At 48.1% G+C, this 24,000-nt stretch overlaps 4 non-coding genes across 4 annotated transcripts; all 4 read right to left on the reverse strand.

Annotated features, from left to right (window-relative positions):
• Positions 1 to 941: 941 nt before the first annotated feature.
• TRNAM-CAU (transfer RNA methionine (anticodon CAU)) lies at positions 942 to 1,013 on the reverse strand. Its single transcript has one exon. It is a non-coding gene; the product is annotated as a tRNA-Met (tRNA).
• Positions 1,014 to 6,312: 5,299 nt separating this feature from the next.
• TRNAS-AGA (transfer RNA serine (anticodon AGA)) lies at positions 6,313 to 6,394 on the reverse strand. Its single transcript has one exon. It is a non-coding gene; the product is annotated as a tRNA-Ser (tRNA).
• A 6,461-nt stretch (positions 6,395 to 12,855) lies between these two features.
• Positions 12,856 to 12,937, reverse strand: TRNAS-AGA (transfer RNA serine (anticodon AGA)). The gene has a single exon. It is a non-coding gene; the product is annotated as a tRNA-Ser (tRNA).
• Positions 12,938 to 21,188: 8,251 nt separating this feature from the next.
• Positions 21,189 to 21,260, reverse strand: TRNAQ-CUG (transfer RNA glutamine (anticodon CUG)). The gene has a single exon. It is a non-coding gene; the product is annotated as a tRNA-Gln (tRNA).
• Between the last annotated feature and the right edge of the window lie 2,740 nt (positions 21,261 to 24,000).

The following is a 24,000-nucleotide window of genomic DNA, read 5'->3' on the forward strand; positions in this document are numbered from 1 at the left end:
GGTGACGGAACAGCGCGTCCTTCCCGAGTCGGGAGACTTCACCCGGGCCCCGGGGAGCCGGGCTTCTCACCGAGACCGGATCGGGCCGGTACGTGCGGGGAGGCGCGCGGGGAGGGGGTCCCGGAGTCAGGGGCCGCAGGGCGGGGGCGCGGCCGTCTGGGGCGCGCACGTCTCGGGTCCCGCGCGTCCCGGCCCGGAAGGGAGGCGGACGCTGGGGTCACTTCTGCGAGCGGTTCCCGCCCGCGAACCCCCCGCCCGCCCGCGCCCCGGTCCTTTTCCGTCCGCTCCCGCCGCGCGGCCCCGCGTCCTCTTCTGCGGGCCCCGGTGTCCGCCGGCGCCCGCCCCACCCTCCCCCTGCCCGCGGTCTCCCGCTGCCCTTTCCCGTCCCACCCTCCCCCTGCCCACCCGCCCCCGCAGCACCTCCTCCCCCGGGAGCCGCGGCACCGCGTCCCGCCGCCCGCTCCCCCACGCGTACGGACTCCCGCTATCGCGGGGGCTTCTCCTACGGGCGCCCCCCGGAGCGTCACCTCCCCTCCCTCCGCCCTGAACCCCCACTCTCTCCGAGGGTCACCTCCGCTCCGCCGAGGGTCAGCCCCGCTCCTCCCAGGGTCAGCCCCCTTTCCCCCGAGGGTCCCCTCCGCGGCGTCCCAAGCCAAGGCCGCCAGCGCCTGGCGGCGCGGGAAGTAGGGGCGCGGCCGGGCTCACGAAAGGCCCCTGTGACTCTTTAGGTTTGAGCCCGAGTCCAGCCGGCAGACCGGGAGTCGAGGTGCCAGAAAAAGGAAAGGCTGGGAGGGTTTGCCGTTATTCCGTGAGCTTTGAGAAAGAGGTGCGAGGAAGAGAGAGAGAGCAGGGCAGCCGTGAGATCCTTCCCCGGGAGGGGCCTCCGCCCTGGGGGTGCTTGGGAAGCAGACCCCGCGCTCGCGGGCAGCAATAAGCGAGTTTAGCAGAGGATGGTTTCGATCCATCGACCTCTGGGTTATGGGCCCAGCACGCTCCCGCTGCGCCACTCTGCTCGTCTGGCGAGGCCACCGCTGGCTTTCCTAGCCCGATTCCTACCTGCTTGACCGCGTGCTGCTACGCTCCGTCCCCCCACTCTCCCTCCCTCCCTCCCCCCCTCCCTCCCTCCCTCCGACTCTGCTCTCCGTTTCACTCCCTTCCCAGCCCAACAATCCACGCCACTCCCGACGTGTCCTGGCCGCGCAGACCCTCGGGGACCTCCAGTCCTCTCCCTGCGAGGTCGCCCGTCACCCGCCTGCGCTGGGAGTGATGATGGCGAGGATGTCAGCTCTCCACACCAGGGCTCGGGCAAAGCCCCTTCCTTGGGATTCGCCCCTGGTCCTCCAGCCCATCACCTTTCTCCTCTTCCTTCTGGCCGCGCACTCGGATTTATTCGCTAACGTGGTCCCGGGCTCTGTTTTACCTTTCGTGACCCCTGCCCGCGCTTCCGCGCAGGTCTCATTCGCTCGGCCGCTCTCCGTTATTGGAGACCCCAAAGTCACCCCCCCCCCATTTCCAAGCCCCCATCGCGGGGTTCAGAGCCACCTGCACCCAGCTCTGGAAGCGCCCCCACCCCCACCCCCGCGCGCCGAGCGCCGGGCTCCGCGGTCAGACGTGGGGCTGCGCGACAGGTCCGTTTCTACCCTCGGGGTCTTGGCCCTCGGGCACCGACAGACGGATGACTTAGCCCAGAAGGCCCTAGCGACTCTACAGGCTGCCAAGCCTGCGGGCGTTTGAAGAAACCCGACACGCCAGCTCCCGGGGCAGAGACGGGCCCTCTCCGAGGCGATTTTACCCAAACCCGGGCCGCGCTTCCCCCATACAGGCGTGGTTTGTGGCACCTGCAAACCTCTGAAGGCGCCGACTGGTTTCCTCCTTCACCCCCTTCGCTTCCCTTCCGAATTCTGCAGGGTGCGCACCTTCTCGGGCACATTCTCGTACTTTCTGCCCCGTTCCCTCTTGTCTGCCACAGAAGCGCAGACCCTGTGTGGACCGCCCGGGACAGAACGTTCCGTCACTTCTAGACCCCCGCCAGCGGGAACGGGACACGGCCCCCTCCTGCCGGAAGAGGGTCACGCGGCCTCTGCACCTGTGCGTCGGTCACTTGGACTCCCGAATGCTCTCCCGGGAAATTGCAAGGGTCGAACCAAGACTTCCAAAAAAGATCGTGGAAACGCGGAGACGGCCCCGCCACCGGGGATTTGGCCCGCGCTCCTCAATTCTGTCAAGCGAAGCCAGACTCCGGGTGCCTGTTCTTAGCTGGACTGGCCGCCCGTTTTTTGGCTTTGGTTCAAAGTGCTAATTTCGAAGCCTGTGACACTATTTCTGGACTGCACTAGAAGGGCTGAAACTTACATTTTTATGTCTAGAGGGAGCCCAGTTTTTCGCCCTCAGGATTGACAGTGCGAGTCAAGACGCTCCAGTTGTCGTTCTCTGGTCTGCTCCGCGGCCCCCACTCCAGCAGCTTCGTTTTTAGATGTCCCCACCCACCCATCACTTCTGGCAGTGTCTTAGACTCGAGGATCCTCTGTCTTGGTCTTTCTTTAACTTTTCAGGTGGAAAATTTAGCTGCAGGGAGAATCAGGCTCTAGCGGATTGCTTGTTTCGTATGTAACACGGGAGATGGAAATTCCTGCAGCTAAATGAGAACTAGACTTAGATCCAGCAAGATCACTCACCGGGATGAAGCAATTGTCTTCAATTTGACTCTCTCCCGGTGAGGTGAAAGAACATGGTGAAATGTACGTTCGAAGCCAAAGTTTCTGACTCTTTGCCATAATGGGTCCAATAGATGACCCTTTGCTCTCATGACAAATGGGCACGTTGTGCTTTGTCCCTGGGTTGACGAGACTCGGTTTGATTTAATCTCCAGCTTCCTGCTTTGTCAGCCTCTGAGGGCAACCAGGGAGCTACCCTCCAAACCAGGACAAACCCTGAGGGAAGGTTCAGACGGACTCTGGATCAAGCTCTGTGAGGAATGATGGACAACGCGAAGACATTCGCTGTGAAATCATGTGCAATACAAAGATAAGGGGCACTAAGGAATCTACTCCGGAAATCGTTGTTGCACTATATGCTAACTAATTTGGATGTAAATTTAAAAAAGAAATAAAAAAATAAAATTACAAAAATTACATTATCCACACACACACACACAAAAAAACATTTTGAGGGAAATACAGACCGAAGAAGGTTAAACATGTAGCCTACGCTAATAAAACAGCAGAGCCAGAAGCTTCTGGATTCTTTACATTCTAGACCTACCTGGCAACTACACCTCTAATAAAAAGCTCTTTTAGGGGCGCCTGGGTGGCGCAGTCGGTTAAGCGTCCGACTTCAGCCAGGTCACGATCTCGCGGTCTGTGAGTTCGAGCCCCGCGTCAGGCTCTGGGCTGATGGCTCGGAGCCTGGAGCCTGTTTCCGATTCTGTGTCTCCCTCTCTCTCTGCCCCTCCCCCATTCATGCTCTGTCTCTCTCTGTCCCAAAAATAAATAAAAAACGTTGAAAAAAAATTTAAAAAAAAAAAAAAAAAGCTCTTTTGTAATGATACCAAAAAAAAAGATTTCAAAACTCTAAATGTAATAGTTTTTGATTCTTTAAGCTGTGGAACGCATATATAATGGAATATTCTGCAGGTGATCGTGTGAGTGAGGCAAGTTCGTTTGTACTGATGTGAATTACACATGCATAATGTCTGTAAATCTATGTATTTACTCCATGTAACTGCAGACTCACTGAGTTGTAAGTAATGCTAGAGAGAGAACACGGTACCCGAGTTTCCCCCCATGGTGACATCCGGGCTCATCACATCACCAGCAGGATATCGACATTGATACAGCCCTCCAAGTCTTATTCTCATCTCCCCAGTTGTACTCACTTTGGTGTGAGTACGTTCACCTCTATGCAGTTTATCCCGGGCAGATTCACGTAGCCAGCACCCCAAGCCCATGTGGCTTCCTGGCAGTGAGACTCCGCCCCCCCATCTTCTCCCAGCACTTCCCTCCCTAAGGCCAGAAAACCAGAAGCTGATTCTTCATCTAAGTGAGTCTTTCCCGGAATGTTGTAGAAGTGGAATCACACAAAATATAACTTTTTGAGATTGGCTTCTTTTCCACACAAGTCCCTGGAAATTCATCCAAGTGGCCACATGTGTCTGTAGTCTCTTCCTTTGTACCGGAAGCATATTTCACAGTGTGGATACATCATTAGCTGTTCAGACATTCACCTACCTGTGTTTCCAGTTTGGGGCTAGTCTGGGTAAAGATGCTGTAAAAAAAAAACAAACAAAAAACAAACAAACAAACAAAAAAAACAAAAAAAAACTGCATACAGATCTTTGTAGGAACATAAGTTCCTATTTCTCTGGAATAAATACCCGAGAGTGCGATTACTGGATTATCTGAAAATTTCATGTTTACTTTTCTAAGAAACTACCAAACCATTTTCCTGAGTCACTTTACCATTTTACGTTCCCACCATCAGTGTAGGAGTGATTTAGTTTCCCCACATCCTCGCCAGAATCGAGTGTTGTCATTATTTTTGGTTTAGCCATTCTGACAGGTGGAGGGTGATACCTTATTGTGGTTTTAATTTGTATTTCCCTGACAGCTAAGGAAGTTGAACATTTTGTTCCTGTACTTAATTTGCCATCCGTATATTATCATAGGTGTAATGTCTCTCATGTCTTTTATCGACTTTCTAACTAAAGTGTTGGTTTTCTTTCCTGGTCTGTCCAGTTTCGAGAATTCTGTGTAGATGTTCTAGATACTGTCCTTTACCAGATATGTGGGTTATAAATATTTCTCCCAATTTGTAGCTTGTTTTTTCAACTGCTTCATAGCGTCTTTCTGTAGAGTAAAAGTTGTTAATTTTGAAGAGGTCTGATTTATCTCTTTTCCTTTTGAGGATTGAGCTTTTGGTACCAAGTCGAAGGAGTCTGCCTGACCCTAGATCCTGAAAAATCTGCTATGTTGTTTTCTAAAAGTTTTAGAATTTTACATTTCAGTCTGTGATTCATTTTAAGTTAATTTTTGTGTACAGAATGAGATTTAGGTCGATGTGGGTTTTGGTTTTTGTTTTTGTTGGGGTTTTTGGCCTACGGATGCCAGCTACTCGAGGACCAAGTATTGAAGGTTGCCTCTTCCGTTGAATTTTTTCCCCTACGCTACTGTTCAGAAATCAGTTGGGCATATTTCCATGGGTCAGTATGTATTGTTAAGGGAAAGAAATAACCAAGATGAACACTCTGTACAAATTTGCTACCCTTCACTTAAGAGTATAGAGTGGACTGAACATTATACACACATGTAACTCTGGAAAGTCATACAAAAACTCATTCCACTGGGGAGGCAAATCGAAGAGCTCAGGCAATTAGATGGAAAACACTTTTTTTCACTGCGTGTATCCCAATATCATTGGAGATTCATATCGTGATTATTATTTTTAAAATATTTTAAATATTGAAATTCTTTTTTTTATTAAAAATTTTTTATGTTTTTTTGAGACAGAGACAGAGCATGAATGGGGGAGGGGCAGAAAGAGAGGGAGACACAGAATCCAAAGCAGGCTCCAGGCTCTGAGCTGTCAGCACAGAGCCCGACGTGGGGCTCGAACCCATGGACCGCGAGATCACGCCCTGAGCTGAGAAGTCGGTCATTCAACCAACTGAGCCACCCAGGCGCCCCAATATTGGAATTCTTAATATGCAAAGAAAACATACTTTCTGTCCGTTGATAACAGCTTTGTTCTAGACTTTATTTTCCAGTGACATGGAAGCAAATGATTTTACCGTCTTGGGATAGCATTTACTTCTGGCGCTTCTTTCCTTACCCCTTACCCAGGCTGGGGTTGTGGCAAGCCAGCCTGAAGCTCCAGATCAGCCTACACAGACGCATGAAAACATGAGTGTATTGGGGGATATTAGCGATACAGCTGGTCTGCAAAAATTGCCGAACGGTAACGATTCCATGGAGAAGCAAGCACTCCCACTAGCTTTTCATCTTTCTGAAAGAGTGACCTTCAAGCAGGAACCACCAAGGTATCCCTGAAATTTGGACTCTTCTGGGAGAAAAGAAAGCATTAGGACTCAGGTCAAACCTACTGGATAATACAGTAATTAGGATTTCTTTTCTTCTGGCCAGATTGAGAGGCTCCATCACAGGCCCGTTAATCCCAAGAACAAAACAGGGGGGGTTTAGTGAACGGGGTTGCATTGTTTACAGTTTGGCTTCGGTTCCTGTTTCCCTTGAACTTGCAGCTGTGTAGGGTTTCAAAGTAACCTACAAGATGCCAAAAATATTCCGGAGGGAGTCGCTCCGTAGTCGGCAGGATTCGAACCTGCGCGGGGAAACCCCAATGGATTTCTAGTCCACCGCCTTAACCACTCGGCCACGACTACACGACAGAGCTGTCCCTTGTCAAAGTAAATAGCCGTGCTGAAGCTTGGTTCTGTTGGTGAAGGTCATGTTGCATGCCAGAAAGTGCACTTGTAGTCAAATCCTTCCTATTCCTTAATGTCATCTGGATGACTACCATACTGTGGCACCATATTGGCAAGTAAGACTTTCTCCTCAGGACTGAAGGGACTCCTTGTTCTGATGAGTTGTCGGAACGAGTCAGCCTTTGGGGAAGCTGGACGGGCTACGTCCCACAACTGCAACGGCCTTCAACATTCACTGCAGAATTGTATGTGATAGCTACGATGTTTAAAAACCAGAAAAGGGGGGCGCAGTCGGTTAAGCGTCCGACTTCAGCCAGGTCACGATCTTGCGGTCCGTGAGTTCGAGCCCCGCGTCGGGCTCTGGGCTGATGGCTCGGAGCCTGGAGCCTGTTTCCGATTCTGTGTCTCCCTCTCTCTCTGCCCCTCCCCCGTTCATGCTCTGTCTCTCTCTGTCCCAAAAATAAATTAAAAAAAAAAAACATTAAAAACCAGAAAAGGTGAAAAGGTGTTGCACGTGCATATATTTTCCCTCTGGAAGGTTCCACCAGACCTGGCTTCTGCTTGCTGCTGTGCGTAGAAATTGAAGAGCTGAACTCGTGGGTTGCAGAGAGCTCTTAGTTTTCACTACGTGTGCTTCAAAATAACGTGAGTTTTGCCATCGTTATTATTTATGTACATGTTTTCCTGTATCTTGTTTATACACCTAGAATTGCTGGGTCACATGGCAGGTCGATGCTTAATCTTTTGAAGAGCGGCCAGACTGTCTTCCCACATGAATGTACCATTTTCATTCTCCCCTGTGTGTGATGGTCCAGATTTCTCCATATCCTCCCCACACTTGTCATTACATGGCCTTAAAGCTATCCTGATAGGTGTGAAATAGTATGTCACTGGGGTTTTGATTTGCATTTCCCAAACGACTAACGACAGCCAACATTTTCCCGTGTGCTTAATGGCCATCTGTATATCTTTCTTAGGGAAAAGTCTATTTGTGTACTTTGCTCATTTTTTCACGAACGATTTGTCTTTCCCTGGAGTTGTAAAGGTCTGTATACATTCTAGATGCAAGTCCCTTATCCGGTATATGATTTGCAAATCTTTTCCTCTAGCTTTTTGGTTGCATTTTTTATAGCGTCCTTTGAAGCACGATTGCTTTTGATGTTAACGAAGTCTACTTTATCTATTTCTTGTTGCTTGAGCCGTGGTGTCATACCTAACAATCCATTGCCAAATCTGAGGCCTTAAAGATTTCCCCAGTGTTTCCTTTTCAAAGGTTGATAATATTAGAGCTTGTATTATGTCTTTAACCCGTTTTGAGTTAATGTGTGTAAATTGTGTGAGGTAAGGACACAATTTCATTCTTTGGCAGGTGGTCATCTAGGTCTCAGAGCCACCGTTTGTTGAAAAGACCGTTCCCACCCCCACCCCCACCCCCACCAATGGCCTTGGCATTTTTTAATAAAAGACCAGATGACTGTAGACATATGGCTTTATTTCTGGACTCTCAATTCTATCCCATTGATTTCACTGTCCTGATCATCATTGCCTTGCAGTTAGTCTTAAAGTTGGGAAGTGAGTCCTCCTACTTTTTCTTCTTTTTCAAGATTGTTCTGGATATTCTAGGTCCCTTGAAACCCCATGTGAATTTTAGAATCAGCTCATCAATTTCTACAAAGAAGTCAGCTAGCATTCTGGGAGGGAGGATCAATTTGGGGGACACTTGCTATCATAACATTGTTAAGACGCAATCCATAAGCATATCTATCTTCATTTATTTCAGTTATGTGTTGTAGTCTTCAGAGTGTAAGTTTTGCACTTCTTTTGTTGAACTTGTTCCTGAATAGTTTTTCTTTTTTCAGGCATTTTATGTAGTGGCATTTACTTTGCCCTTTTTCCCTTCCTTATGAAACATGACGAAGCTGTCTGAAGCCTCCCAGATATAATATTAAGTGCTTAGTATAGCTTACGCAGACAAAACAAACAAACAAAAAACATCAAAAACAGAAAAGCAAACTGTGAAACACAGTGTATCTTTGATAAAACTCCATTTCTGAATGAATTTGATCTTATTGACTGGGGTGTAGTTAACACAAAGTGAAGGCGGAGGACGTGTCCCTGCTCTTGTGACTTGTGTCCAACTAGGAAGGCTACTCTATGCACATACAACAGAGCCCACACGGGAAGGGTTTGAATAGCCATTAGAGACCGTGAGTGTAGGGGCGCCTGGCTGGCTCAGTGGGTGGAGCTTGGGCCTCTTGATGTCAGGGTTGTGAGTTCAAGCTCCACACTGTGTGCAAAGATTACTTGAAAATAAAATCTCAACAACAACAAAAACCTCCTGAGGGTGTAATGGCAGCGATGACGTGGAAGGCATAAATACAATCACGCTCGTGTAATGTAAGAGGGAGGAGAAGAGAATAAGTTTGTCGATGCCGTTGGCAATACGGATCAGCCAAGTCCTTGAAAGTCATTTGCTTTAGATGGACACCCGCCTGTCTTGGTCTGAGTACGTCCTCAACACACGTGGGCATGGCAGTGAGCCTAGTGGTTTCCAGGAAAGCTTCTTCCCTCCTGTGGTAGTGAGTGGGACTTTGTCTTTGAGAAGACTCATGTTGGACTCACGTCAGACAAACCTAGTACAAGTTAGAAGGAATCTATTTGTGACCCACATATCTTCTCTTAGTCATTTTGTGTGCTTCCCAAAACAAAATCGAGTTAGCAAGCTCTTCTTCCCATTCAGTGGTCATGAAGCTATTAAGGAAGAAATTAGTAACTTATTTTTTGGCTCAAAATCCCACAGCCCAGAAAATAACATTTACTCACCCTCTCACAGAGAGACGCCCACCCCCGGGGGCAAAACCAACGATTGTAGAGACCACTCCGGGGGGTTCACAAACACTGTTAGAGGCCACAGACAGCAGACTGAGAAACCGTCTGCATTTTAGCCTCTCCTTTGTGTCTCCTTTTACTTTAACGAATAAGTTTCATCACTACTACACTATAATTAAACATAAAGTTGCCAGAGAAATATCGTCTCTGAAACGCGTCTATGTGAGTCATTAACCTCAACTTTATAAACTAGGAGGCCAAGGCACACCCATGCCCGAGGCTCAGGCCCTAGTCAAACCAGCTGTACGACTTCTCTCACCTTTGCCAGGTGTGAGTTCCTCAATGCACACCCCTGAGACACTAAAATCAGACACACACAGGCCCAACAGAGTGGAACAGAACTCTGTGCCCTTGTAACCAGAGGTCACAGGATCCTCCACTCCTCCCTTCCAAACCCAACTCCATGGTCTCCACTGAGAAGAAGCCCCTGGTTTGTCCTTTTCTGCCTTTCTTTCCGGGAGTCACAGACACCTCGTAAGTAGCATTTTACTGGCAGTGCTGTGTTCCTTCTGAAGGACTAGCACATGTAACGGAGGACACAGAGGTTTCTTAAGACATGTGAGGGGAAATGCTGGATTCATGCATCTACTTTCTGCAGACTCTTAGATGAAGCCAGGAAAACAGGAGAGAGCAAAGGACACTCCACTTAGGAATTCACTATTTAGAAAGGACACGACACCAGTTAGATTCGTAAGTGGGGTGATTTGCTACGAACAGTGGCTGAAATAGTTTATCAGCTGGACTTTGAGGATTGAAACGGGACAGTCCATTGAGACACACGTTCTGCAGACACGATGAAGGAGAAGTATAACACCAGGCTGAAAGGAGAGATATGTGCAAAACGTGACTTGGGGGCGCTGGCGGTGATGTGCGTCTTCCCAAACCGTGTTTTGGTAAAGACACCAGGAGAGGCATAGAAGCCGGGGGTGGGGGATGAACTACTCTCTCAGTATGAACTCTCTCAGTATCCAAGTGGGAGCCGTGGGAAGGCAGCCTCCAAGATGCACGGATGGCAGGAAGCGAGGGCGGAAGCTAACCATCAACTTGCCCCCACGAGGAATTCTACCTTTGCTGTAAGGGCAGCAACTCAGAGAGACGCGCCCCCCCACCCTCCACGGCGGCACAAGGAGAGGAGAGGGGGGAGCTGATGAGTGATGAAGGCGCACGGCTTCCCGGCCTCTGCCTTCTTAGAAATCGTCCCTGCAAGGGACGGACAGTGTCCTCGGTGCCCAAACAGCTGCTTCCGCTGCCCGGACAGGCGCTCCCCGCCGCTCGGGGACAGGGGCTGCGAGCCTCGCTCACCGGCCGCCGCAGACACCCAGGGAGTCGGGGAAGAGCGCCTGGAAATGCTGGGAGTCACAGCGACAGTAGTCCCCGAAGCGCCGTGACGTGCGCGCCTGGGAGACTCCCAACTTAGACGTACCCGGTTGTTTCCCGCGTAGACCATCCTTGGCTTCGATGTCCTGCACGCTCAGTGTGGTGCTTTCTACACGCGGCAGATCTGTGGTGTCTTAGCCGCTTGCCTCGGGGAACCAGTGAGCCCTTGGACCCAAGGAAACGCACTCCAAGTGCAAACTACACGCCAGACTTGGAAGATTGTGCCCGGAAAAAAAAAAAAAAAAAACAACAAAATATCTCGTCGACTCTCCAAATTGCTTACAGCTTGAAATGATAGGTTGGCTGTATTGGGTTAAATAAAACATTGTTAAAATGAATTATACTTGTCGTTTTACTTTTTAATATGACTGATAGAAATCTTTACATTATCGCTGTGGCCGTATTTCCACTGGAAATGCTACTACTCTCTGAATATCAAAACGATGGAGGAAAGTGAAGGGTGGCTCTATCGGGTCGTCTCCACTTCCTGACTTACATTCTCTGTTGAAATCACCGGAACTCTGGCTCCGGTCCACCAGTGAGGTGTTGTCGCTTTTATCTTCCTCCTCTACAAGACATCTTGGCAATTTAAAAGTAAAGGGAGAACTCTTTCTAGAATCCCAGCGGCAATGTTTGGAAACCAGATCACACACCCACACTCTGAGAAGCAAAATTCTGCATCATGGGCCGTCCTGGCTGGGGATCCTTGCTACAGCCCTCAGAACATGGGCTCTGCCCTCCACGGGCTCCTCCAGAAGAAGCATTGGGAATGAGAGGAACTCCCGCTGACAGATCAAAACTCTCCTCTAAGGTATGTTTTTGAACACATTAAAAAAAAACCTGTCTTTTTTTGACATTTATTTTTTAAAGCAATCTCTACACCCCACGTGGGGCTTGAACCAGCAGCCTTGAGATCAAGAGTTGCCCGCTCTACCAACTCAGCCAGCCAGACGCCCTTTCCTGAACACATTTTTGTTTTTAAATTCTGTACTTTGATGTCACACGGGTCACTTCCCTCACCTCTAAAATTAGGAATTGTTTCCACAAGAGGACCTGAACATTCCATTAGCTCTGACATTTTAGAATTCTGTTAGGTTCTGAGTCTCAGGCACCAGTAAGCTGGATGTGAAAGGAGGAGAGAAGATGCGTTTTGCAAAGAAAGATCAAGTTCACCCTTCGAAACCTGTCTTGTAGGCCTGGCTGAGTCACGTTCATCCCGCTGGCACTGCTCAGCCGAGAGGACCTGTCACAGCTCAGCACCACCGACCCAGTTGACTTGGTGACTCACTGCTTTTAATTATTCCTCCTGCCTCTGGAGACACGCATGAAGGAGGCAGGGATCCGGTCATCCATCCGTAGGGTGGGCACCGTGTTTACGAGGAGTTATGAGAATCATCCTCGCACTAGGTGCACACGGGTGTGATGACACGGGTGTGACAAAGCAGCCAGGACAGTGACAGGCCGGAGTCTCCAAGGATTGTCCAGGGAGGGAGTCGAGAGTGTTCCTTTAATACACGACCCCCTGCCTGTAATTCGTACAGTGCGATTCTGCCTCTGAACCGGGTCTGGCTTGAGCCCAGGGAGGGTCAAACTCCTTGTCTTTGGCCCCTCTCTTCCCCCCCCCCCACCCCTGTCCGGGACCCCAGGAGGAGCCAGCTCAGCGAGACCCCCTCGACCCTGCTGGACGAGGAAAATGGCTTTACTTAATTTCCTTACTTGTGCAGTGGTTTGGATTCACGACTTGGCGACCATCGCCGGGTTGTGGCTTTCACCTGTATTTGATCCAAAGTTTCCTGGGATGACCTTTCCAGTGGCCAGGCCGTGCGTGGCGGAACAAGCGTCCAGACGAAGGTGCGATTCCTCGGAGATGCGGACCCCGCGGCCACCTCCCGGGCGGACACGCTGCCGTCCGAGCGGGGCTGGGACCGCGGCGGACACGGGAGCATCGCGAAGCCTGGCTCCTCCTCGGGGACAGGGACACACCTGCAGGACTGCGGCCGAGTGACTTGTGCAAAAGTGCATAGAAACACGGCGCGCGCGCCTCCTGCCCGGGCAAGCGCGGAGTCTTCCCGCCGCCCCAGAAAGGACCGGGTCGCTGTCTTCCCGGCTCAGGCGGCGACAAGAGGATAGCCCCCAGGTGGGGGGCGGGGCGCCGTAGTCGGCAGGATTCGAACCTGCGCGGGGAGACCCCAATGGATTTCTAGTCCATCGCCTTAACCACTCGGCCACGACTACACGGGAGCCGTGGGCCTCATTAGCATAAGTAGCCGTGAGGCCCGCAGGTGTCAGGGGCAGGCGCCAGGGGCAGGGTTCAGGGGCAGGCGTCAGGGACAGGGGGCAGGAGCAGGGATCAGGGACAGGCGTCAAGGGCAGGAGGCAGGGACAGGCGTCAGAGGCAGCTGTCAGGCCCAGGCGTCAGGAGCAGGGGTCAGGGCCAGGCGCCAGGGGCAGGCGTCAGGGACAGGTGTCAGGGGCTCGCATCTTCCACCAGGAAGCGCATCTGCTGTTCCCCGTCTCTTCCCGTTGGACATCAGCGGGGCGAATGGGCGGGGTCACGCGTCCTTGTCGTGAGCTCGGGAGGACCCCTGCCTCGGGCGGCCTGCCGGAAGGGGCTGGGGCAGGACACCCCCCGGGGGCCCAGCTCCCTGCGCGGCCAGCTGCCGAGGGGACCCGGGAGACGCGCAGCAAACCCGCACGGGCTGTAGCATCGGCCGCGGCTCCGTGAGCACAGCGACAGGCTGGACAACTCCAAGTGACCAACCATTTTCAAGACGAGTGTTGGGTTCTGCGCATGGCAGAAGATCCCGCGGCTGCTTCGAGGCAGAAGGTGCACTCTGGTTACCGACCGGACATACACCTGCTGTGTTTCGCGGCCCGTTTCCAAGGAGTCAAACTTACTTTAAAACAAAACCAAAAACCGCGCTGTTCGGAATTGTGACTTGAAGGAGAAGAAGTCAGCTCCAGTTGTCTCTTCGGGAGCCAGGTAGGACTTCTTCCCCAGGTTCCTTACCACTTTCAGCCTCGGATTTACTTTATGAAAGAATCCTGTTCAAAGCTTGAGGATTTCGCGCCCAGACTCTGCCGCGGGAGCCCCCCACCCCCACCCTCGGGTTCATGGGCAGGTTCAGACATCACCCTCGTCCCTTACTCCCTGTGTAGTTTTGGGGGAGTTACTTAAAATCTCTGTTTCAGTCTCTCACGCTTCAAAATGAGAATGTCTTTGTCTACTATGTTGCAATGTGCTCAGAAAAACTGCTGGATTTTATTCCTTTGGCTAAACAGAGCTCTCCATCAAGGCAAACTGATGTTTGTCTTTATGGAAGTGAAACAGACACGGAAATATGCACAGCTCTCCAGGGTAAGGCTTTATGAGTTTTCGCCAATCCACACACCATGGTGAGCCAGATGGACGTAGGTCGTAACCAACGCCCCAAGAGCTCCCGCCTGACCCCAGGTCTCACCCAGATGACCACACTGTTCACCGAGGCCATCAGAAATGTGCCGGTGAGAAGGGACTAGAATTACTGGGAAATTCAGGGCTCACTGAAGGACAGGTGGTCACAGATCTGGGCTTGTTAATGGCAACGGGAGTGACAGGACCCCGGTGGAAGCAGGCAGTTACCATGACGACCAGCTGGGCTGGAGGGTCGGCTTCACCAACAGGGCTGCGGAGACAGTTAATAGACCACAGGGTCCTGAAGGGTCAGACAGCCAGTTGGTATGTGTGCTGCATAATCTATATGATCTAGGGACGCCTGGGGGGCTCAGTTGGTTCAGCATCTGGCTCTTGATTTTGCTCAGGCCATGATCTCAGGGTTTGTGAGTTCAAGCCCTCTGTCCTGCTCTGCATTGACAATGCGGAGCCTGCTTGGGATTCTCTGTCCCCACCTCTCTCTGCTCCTCCTCTGTTCTCTCTCTCAAAAACAAACAAACAAACAAACAAAAAAAACCCCAATCTATATAATCTAAATAAGCAAGGGTGGATGGGAGGCTGAGAGTGCTTTCCCAGTAGGAAGTCATGATATTTTGACAAGTTCCTGGACCTAAGCTTGCCTTTTTCTAAAAGCTTTATATTTTAAAAATTGTATGTTTAGTCTTAGGATTTATGCTTTTAAGTCCATGTTGTGTGTTTAGTGAAGTTCAACATTCCATTGGAGAGGTTTTCAGTTGCAGGAAGATGGAAACGAAAGCAAACTGCAGTCTCACCCCACCCACAAGCAGCAAAGACAGAGGGGGGGCCCCGAATCCATCCCGCCAGACTGTAGCAGGGCGTTCCCCTCCACCCCTGCCCCCTGCCCCCGCCACAAAGTATCTCAGAGAGAGCAGAGTACGAGGCTGAGACTTTCACTGCTCCAGGCTTTAAAAAGGCCTTTCCCAGGCCCTGTCCCTAGAGACCCCTTGGGGGACCTGCACTACCAACCCCACCTGGCCTCTCACCCTCCCCACCGGGGTGAGATTGGAAGAGGCCTAGTGGAGAGACAAGACGTTCATCATTGCTCAGTGTTAGTTGAGGTCACACAGGGGGCAAGGATGAGGCTCTCCCACCCCTCCGATTCAGGGAAGCACTAGAGGAAGCCTAATGGGGACCCAGGACTCCCTCTCTTGCACAGCAATAAGGAGCCTACACCTTGGGTAGCAACAGAGGCTGAATGGGGAACCTGAAATGCTATCGCTCCCTGGCCGTAACCAGAACGTTTCCCCCTTCCCCTGTCAGAGCAGTCTTAGATGTTAGAGGGAGCCAGCTAACGCAGAAGGTTTCCATAAGATCCAAAGTATCATAGCATAATACCCAAAATGTCTCGAACCAATTGGACATCACTTGTCACGCCAAGAACCAGAAAGATCTTAAACTGAATGAAAAAAAGACACTCCGTAGCTGCTGTGATGGGCAGAATAATGGTGTCTCCAAATGTCCATGTTCTAACCCCCAACACTTGCAAATATGTCGCCTTACGTGGCAAAATGGCTCTTGCGAATGGGATGGAGATGGAGAGATTATCCCGAATTATCTGAGAAGGCCCAGTCTCATCACTAAAGTGCTTAAAAGTGGAAGAGGGAGGCAAAACAGTAGGCCAGAGATATGGGAGATGAGGACTCCGTCCATCGTTGCTGACTTTCAAGATGGAGGAAGGAGGGCTGCAAACCAAGGAATGTGGTGGCCTCGTTGCTGACTTTCAAGATGGAGGAAGGAGGGCTGCAAACCAAGGAATGTGGTGGCCTCGAAACGATGGAAACCGTTTTAAGCTTATTGGCAGCAAGCAACATTGGTCTTACGACCACAGGGAACCGGATTCTGACCCAGTTGAGTGAGGTAACAGACTCTTCCCTGGAGCCTCCAGAAAGAAATGCAGACCCACTGGCACCTCGATTTTAGCTTCGTGCATCGGGGGAACTATCAAGAGAGGGAAAAGACAACCAGCAGATTTGGAGAAAATATTCATAAATTGTATGTTTGATAAGATCGGGTTGCATATCTAGATTATATAAAGAATTCCCACTACTCAACCCAGTGTTAAAATTAGGCAAAGTACTTGAATGAACTTCTCCAAAAATGACATATAAATGGCTGAGAAGCACATGCTCAACATCACTGCTCATTAAAAGGATTGCAAACAGAAATCTCACTTTAATAGAATTACAGTGAGTGGAAAAGTTCACCTTAAAGGGTTATATACTCTATGATTCCATTTATATAGCATCCTTTTGTGTGTGTGTGGGGGGGGAATCAAACCATTTTATAGAGGGGCTTTGGGGAAAGGTCGAAGGGGAGGAGGACAAGGTGGTCCTATATCCTTGGCCCCGGCTAGAATCTTCCTGGCTTCAGTCGCCGAAAGACTCTTATATTCTTCAATGGGAACACATAGAAATGAGAATCAATCAGTGGTTGCGAGGGGTGGGGGAATGAGGGCGGAGGGAGAAAAGTAGAAGGTAAACCGGGAAAGGGAGGTGACGATGGCCATGTTTTATGTTCACTATATTTATGTCAACATCCTTGTTTTTACCTTGGAGGATAATTTGCAAGATGTCCCCCTTGGGGGAAACTGGGGAAAGGGCACAGGAGGTCTCTTTGGATTATTTCTTGGAAGTGCCTTTGAATTTCCAATGATCTCAAAGTAAAATATATAACTTAAATGTACCATTTCTATTATGATTGGGGTTTCCCTTAAAGTCTCAACACTCATACTTAACAAATCTGAATGTAATCAGCATCAGAGGTAACACAACTTGATTTTAGCCATAGATTCAACACTTTGCTGATTGATTTTGCTCTATCTGTTGCCTTTATTAAGCTAAGTAGCCAGATGCTTATTTCCACAGCATTTTTGGCATCCTTAAACCTCAGTTTAATGAACAATCATGAGATTGTATTATTTACCATCATGTCTAATCAGTGTAAGACTACTAGTGTTTACAGTAACAGGTTTACTGTTACTATCCGAAAAGTTATTTTGAGACAAGAATAATAATTCCAGCTATTAAGCATGGCATGAAAATCTCTTTATGTGCTTTATCTATTAAAATACCATCAATTTGGGGCGCCTGGGTGGCTCAGTCGGTTAAGCGGTCGACTTCGGCTCAGGTCATGATCTCGCGGTTAGTGAGTTCGAGCCCCGCGTGGGGCTCTGTGCTGACAGCTCAGAGCCTGGAGTCTGTTTTGGATTCTGTGTCTCCCTCTCTCTCTGACTCACCCCCGTTCATGCTCTGTCTCTCCCTGTCTCAAAAATAAATAAACTTAAAAAAAAATTTTTAAATACCATCAATTAGTTGAAATATGAATGGATTTTCACTATCTCTGGGGTTAAAATGCTTCAATAATTAATAATTTCTGAAAATGGCTAATTTTATTTATGCAATATTAAGAATTAATAAAAACTGAATTGATATAAAAAAAGATAATATAAATATTGAGAGTGCTTTAGCTAGACAGCTAGCAGTGAGAAGAACATCTCATGAGGTGCCTGGGTGGCTCAGTCAGTTAAGCATCTGACTCTTGATTTGGGCTCAGGTCATGATCTCACAGTCGTGAGACTGAACCCCACTTTGTGCTTTGTTCTGGGCCTGGGGCCTGCTTAAGATTCTCTCTCTCTCTCTCTCTCTCTCTCTCTGTCTCCCCCTCTGCCCCTCTCCCCCACTCATGCTCACTCTCTCTCTCAAAATAAATAGATAAATAAACATTAAAACAGAACATCTCATACTTTTATTCCCCAAAACTGTTTATAAATATTTGCTTTAGAATAAAATGAAGAGTAATAAAGATGTGATTGTATCTTAATTCTTCATTTCTAGAATATTTAAAAATAACTTTAAAAAATGACATTCTATTTTGGCTTTGAGTCTTTAAAGAAAAAGCTCTGTTTGAGAATTCTTTCCATCTGCTCACGATAATTTAAAAGTAGAATGTTTACTTTGCCATATTCCACTTTCATGAGGAAGAAAAACTCTAAAATTAGGATAAATCTTCATTTATTCAGATATAATAAAGTCTATGAAGAAAAGGAGTAAGGGTTAGAAACAAATGGGGTCCATCTAAGTTACAAGAGGGCAGTTTTGGGGGCCCAACTGTGCAGCACAATGAAGAAAAATTTAGCAAATGATGGTGAAACACAATAATATCAATATTCCAATTCTTGACTATTAAATTTTTAATTACAGCACAATTATAATACACCAGTATACTCACATGTCATACACTACATTAAATAATAATGCTATGGGGCGCCTGGGTGGTTCAGTCGGTTAAGTTTCAGCTCAGGTCATGAGCTCGTGGTTCGTGGGTTCAAGCCCCGGATTCTGTGTCTCCCTCTCTTTCTGCCCCTCTCCCACTCATGCTCTGTCTCTCTCCCTCTCAAAACAATAAATAAACATTTAAAAAACAAAATATAATGTTAATATTAATTGATTTTTTCAATAATATTTCTCTTTCTTTCTTTCTTTTAATCCTAGCATTTAATATCCCTTGTTACAAATGGTTATTGTGTGGCTTCAGCAAGGGACTCAGACAAACACTGATTTTACAGTCATTTATCATTTGCCTGAATTATGACTTCAATGAACTTTGTCTTTAATCTTTTCTCAGAATAAATAACTCTACCCTAATTTGACCCTGACCACAATGTCCCATTTCTTACATCATTGCTGTCTATAATTTTAGTTTCATTTTGTTACTATACCTGAAAAGGTAGTAATTACTAATGATATTGTCTTATGCATTCACTGCTTATTTAGATATTCCCGTGTGTTTCTGAATGTTCTTGTTCTTTATAATTTTTGTATACCAGTCGGTCATTAGTTCCAATTTCTTGTTCATTAATTTGTTCATCACTTTTGTTGTCTCTACTGTTGAAACTATATATTTGAGCTTTTAGTATCAATGAATAAATTTCCCCTCTCTGATTTTATTTCTTTTTATGGTTATTATTAATTAAAAGCGATCTTTTTCATAATTTACTTCTTAATGATATAATTCTATTTGCTGTGCTTAATAACCTTTTTTAGAATATATTCTGCTAATGAATCATGACAGATGAGAAAACTACTGGGAGAAGAAAAGTTGGGCAAGTTACAAAAAAGGAATAGTAGGTGATAATCATATTGCTGAACATAGTGCACTAATATGGCGGAGACTTCATAGGTTAGGAAGAAACGCCTAGCTATGAACTGCGCATGCTCAAGACAGCAGCTATAACTCAGTCCCCAGCCTCCCGTGCAGCTAGAAGACAGGCCTGGGCTCTCAGCTTTGCCAATCAGATGTCTGAAAGCAAGATCTCTTCTTTCAGAAGAAAGAAACAGATGGCAAAACTCTTATGCAGAACTGCTTCCAGGAAACAGTAAGTTTAGGCAGATATTTAAGCTGTTAGTGCCAGCAATAGCCTACTGTACCTGGAGACATAGTTCTGCTGGCAGTGAACTCTAGGAATTAAGGCATTATGAGTAATTAGGAGAACGGGGTAGTATAATATAGAAGGGCGAGTGATTATTACTGTGCCCAAGCCTTTGGAGGGAGGGACTGACAGCTGAAAGTTATCAATTCCAGCTAAATGCGTGGTTATCGAATCGTGGATTTTCTCTGCCCTAAAACAGTTTCAATTTCCCATGACCCCAGAGCTGACCTAAGTCAAAACCAAATCCATATTATGTATAATTATGTGAGTTTCCCATTAACAAAAAGATGGATGAATGAACTGCAGTATATCGACACAGTAGAGTATTATGCGTGAAAGGAGGAGTGAACGAATGAGTGAATGAATGGCAGCTACTTGCAACAAAAATAACAATTAATTTTAGCAATATGTTATTAAGTCAAAGAGTAAGACCCATAAGATCATTTATAGCCTGATCCTCTGTATCTTGAAATTAAAATATGCAATTTTTAGGGACGCCCGCGCAGCTCAGTCAGTTAAGTTTCTGACTTTTGATTTTGGCTCGGGTCATGATCTCACGGTTCATGGGATCCGGCCTCACATCAGGCTCTGTGCTGCCAGTGCAAAGCCTGCCTGGGATCGTCTGTCGGCCTGTCCCCTGCTCGCACTCTCTCTAGCTCTCACAATAAATAAACTTTTGAAAAGGGCATATGAAAAGCTTATACCCACTAGCAAACATTAAGTGAAAAAGTATATACACAGTTTTTAGAAAAGCAATAGATGAAATAAAAGTAAGGAAAGCACTTTGGGATTACTTCTTGAGGATCTCAGGAACTTCCTTGTCTTGCCTGAACTTGTGGCATATGCAGACATTCACCAGAAAAACAACCAGCTTGCAGTCAGAACGTTCAGTTTTATGAAAATAAAAACGATCGCAGAGATGTCCTAGGATGCAGTCTGAAAGCCCCGTGATTTCTCTGGAACATATTCGTCACCGACAGCAATTCTGTGCGGTGGATCAATGTCATGGAAACGACCAAAGGATCACCGCGGAGATACTCAGAAAATGTATCTGAGTATTTGCTCTGTCCACAGTGCTTCAGGTTTACATGGGCATCATCCAGTGGCGTTCAAATATGAGACAGTTCAAGAAATTCTTTAAAGTGTGAGTCGATTTTCACAAATTTTCATTTCTCCGTGGAAAATGAAACACCTCTGAAGTCTGGTCATCGTACCTACTGGACATTATGAAGCCTCATTCTCTCTGGGCAGAAAAGTATTGTGCTCAAGAGGATCTCTTTTCTCCCTCAGTTCTGTCGCATCCTTTTGCTCCCGCACCAAGTGAGCTCAGGGCACTTTACAGAGCAATCAATCAGGAAAAGTTCAACTCAACTCAAAGTTATGAGCGTCACAGAGTATCTGTTAGGTGGGAGAGGAAAATGGGGAGAAAGAGGGAGGATGCTTCTGCACTCCGAACAAGACGGCAGGGAGGCAGTGGGGTCCACACAGAGTTCGTGTCATCTTCCCCTTCTAGATCACACTCTGGGTTTCATGTGAACCGGGGACTCCCTGACGATCATTCCTAAAAAAGAAAACTTAAAAAAAAAAAAAGGATGAAAACGCTTAGGTTCCACCGAGATTTGAACTCGGATCGCTGGATTCAGAGTCCAGAGTGCTAACCATTACACCATGGAACCCCACAGCCGCTGTCGCTGACAGCTCTCCTTCCCGACAGGATGCATCCCCATTTGTGGCTCAGGTTCCTCGGAAAAGCTGACATTTGCGCCCTGGGGCAGGTATCAGCCTGCCTCCGTGACGCAGGCCTTTCCTCGCGCGCACCGGGCTCTCGGCGCAAAATTCCGAAGCAAATCGGTTTCTAGGGACAGATGAGACAGGTCCTGCTTTTTGTCGCCCTCTGCCCTTTCTGCAGCTCGCCCCCCACCCCCAATCCGGGCCCGGCCGCCCCCGCCCGGCTGCGCAGACGCAGGTGCAGCGGCTCCCCCGGCTGGGGACCGAGGCTCCCCCTCCCTCGGCCGAGGCTCCCCCTTTCCCGAGCTTCTCAGCAGCAAGACTCCCTGCTGTCGTGGAGGAGATCCTCCCCCCCCCCAAAAAAAGGGGGGACGGTAGGGGACAGAAGCGATCCCAGACTGTCAAGCTGAAGGGCTGAGGACGGAGCGAACTATCTTTCCTGAGAGTAAGTAATCGCCAAGTTCCTGCAAGACTGGAGGTCAGTCCCACATCAGAGAAGGTATGGGGGCTGGTACCAGTCCCTGGGAATTGGGTTAAAATGTTCGTGCTCATTCACAGGCATCTTATATCTTCTCCCCCAACAAAACGCTGCTGAAAAATTCTTCTCTTCTTTCCCAAGATAAAGAACTCATTAGAGCAAAGATTCCTGGTATATTTCTTTTGCCTCTTGCTTCCAGATCATATCAAATAAAATCTGGGAAGCCTCTTTCCCACAAAGGTGCCCCTAGATACATACACATATCATTTTGCAAACTATTCCAGGTGTTCATGGACCCCAGGCTATGAATGTCCTGCATCTGGAGATTCTCTTATGTCACCTAACCTGATCTGTAACTGAATAAAAACAAATTCTCTAAATAGAAATGAAGCATCACACTGCTGAAGGAGAACCACCTTTTAATTGTGACTAAAATTTTCATTTATCTTTGTCTTGCGAATGAGGTCAAAGTTGTATCCGTGACCGAAGCCCAAATACTAGTTGGACTGGTTCTCAGGGGGCTGTTGGGGTGCAGATTCCCGAGAATGCAGTCTGGGGACTCGTGACTCACACATAAGTAGGTCAGATGGAATGGAGGCGGGAGGGGGGACGGGCTCATCTTTGTCGTGGGGCAATCGCACCTCTACTGCGTCCTCTCTGAGAAGACCCCTTACATTCTGACCTTCTCCAGGAATCGGTAAAGAAATTGGCATGTAAATGGAAGGCAGGTGCCCGACAGTTTTTTCTCTCTTGACTGTCAGTGAGTTTGCCGAATCCTGTGTCATTTGAACCTAGTTTCTAGGCCTGAGCCTGGGTGGCACAATGGGTCAAGCATCTGACTTTGGCTGAGGCCATGATCTCACAGTTCATGGATTCATGGGTTCGATCCCTGCATCAGACTTTGTGCTGACAGTGTGGAGCCTACTTCAGATTTTGTTTCTCTCTCTGCCCTTCCTCCTCTCACACTCTCTCTCTCACAAATAAACATTTTTTAAAATTAAAAACAAAATAAACCTAGTTTCCTTGGGCTTTTTCCTGTCTACTCTCAGAGGCACTGTTCCCCCCAGTCATAGCTGTCTCATAAACCATATTCCAGCTGCTTCCTGAAGATTAAGACATAAAGTAGAAAGGATCTCAGAGACATGCAGAAAATACAAATAAAAATGGAACATTATCGTCAAATTAAAGTGAATATTGACTGAATAAAACAATACGAATGTCCTTCTAGAGGAGAAAATGAATGTAGAATTTAAATGCACATAAACAGGGGCCCCTGGGCGGCTCAGTTGGTTAAACGCCGGACGGACTTGGACTTCAGCTCAGGTCATGATCTCACTGTTCGTGGTCTCGAGCCCCACATCAGGGAACTTGCTTCAGATTCTGTGTCTCCCTCTCTCTCTCTGCCCCTTCTTGGCTCAGGCTCTGTCTCTCTCCCCCTGAAAATAAATAAACATTAAAAAAAAATTAAGTGCACGCAAACAATGGCATTTAAATCAAGAGAGGGATGGATAGAATTAAATTTTTCTAACATTAAGTCCTTTGCATTGTCTGGAAAGATGGTAACATAAGAACCGTTGGGTCAGGACTATATGTGGTGATCTCTAGGCTCACCATTAAAAGAAAAATGAAAAGAACATGCAACTTCCATGTTGGTAGAGAGGAAATAATAGAATAACAGACAACTGTTCAGTCAACGCAAAAGCAGACAAGATATAAAAGGGGGAACATAAAAGGACAGGGTAATAAACGAGGTGGGATATATCAGAAGGGACAGAAAACTACACAGAGTAGGATGATCATTTCAACCCAAAACATATTCCGTAATCTGTTGACTGGGATGGGGCGGGAGGGGGCTGCATCTATTTCCAGACCTGTGTGGGGTCCCAGCATGTTCTCTGCGTGAGGAATCACTGCTGTGTGCACGTGGCTTTCATCCACCTCTGTACGTGCACGTTCACGAAGAGAGACAGAGAGTTACACACACACACACACACACACTCACACACACACACACACAAACGCCCTTCCAGTCCCCAAGTGGCAGTATTTTCCAAGTTGTTTCATCGTGATTACGCGTAGATGAGAAAAAACTGTGGCATGGGGGGGGGGGGGTTCCTAGTGGTCTCCCGTATCTTCCGAGCAGCTGGTTCAGGGCCGGTTTCCTGCCTGCACCCTCACACGGGAGGTCTCTCATCCTTTTCACCGCGCCA

This window comes from Neofelis nebulosa, chromosome 6, assembly GCF_028018385.1.
Source record: "Neofelis nebulosa isolate mNeoNeb1 chromosome 6, mNeoNeb1.pri, whole genome shotgun sequence".
NCBI classification, from domain to species: Eukaryota; Metazoa; Chordata; class Mammalia; order Carnivora; family Felidae; genus Neofelis; species Neofelis nebulosa.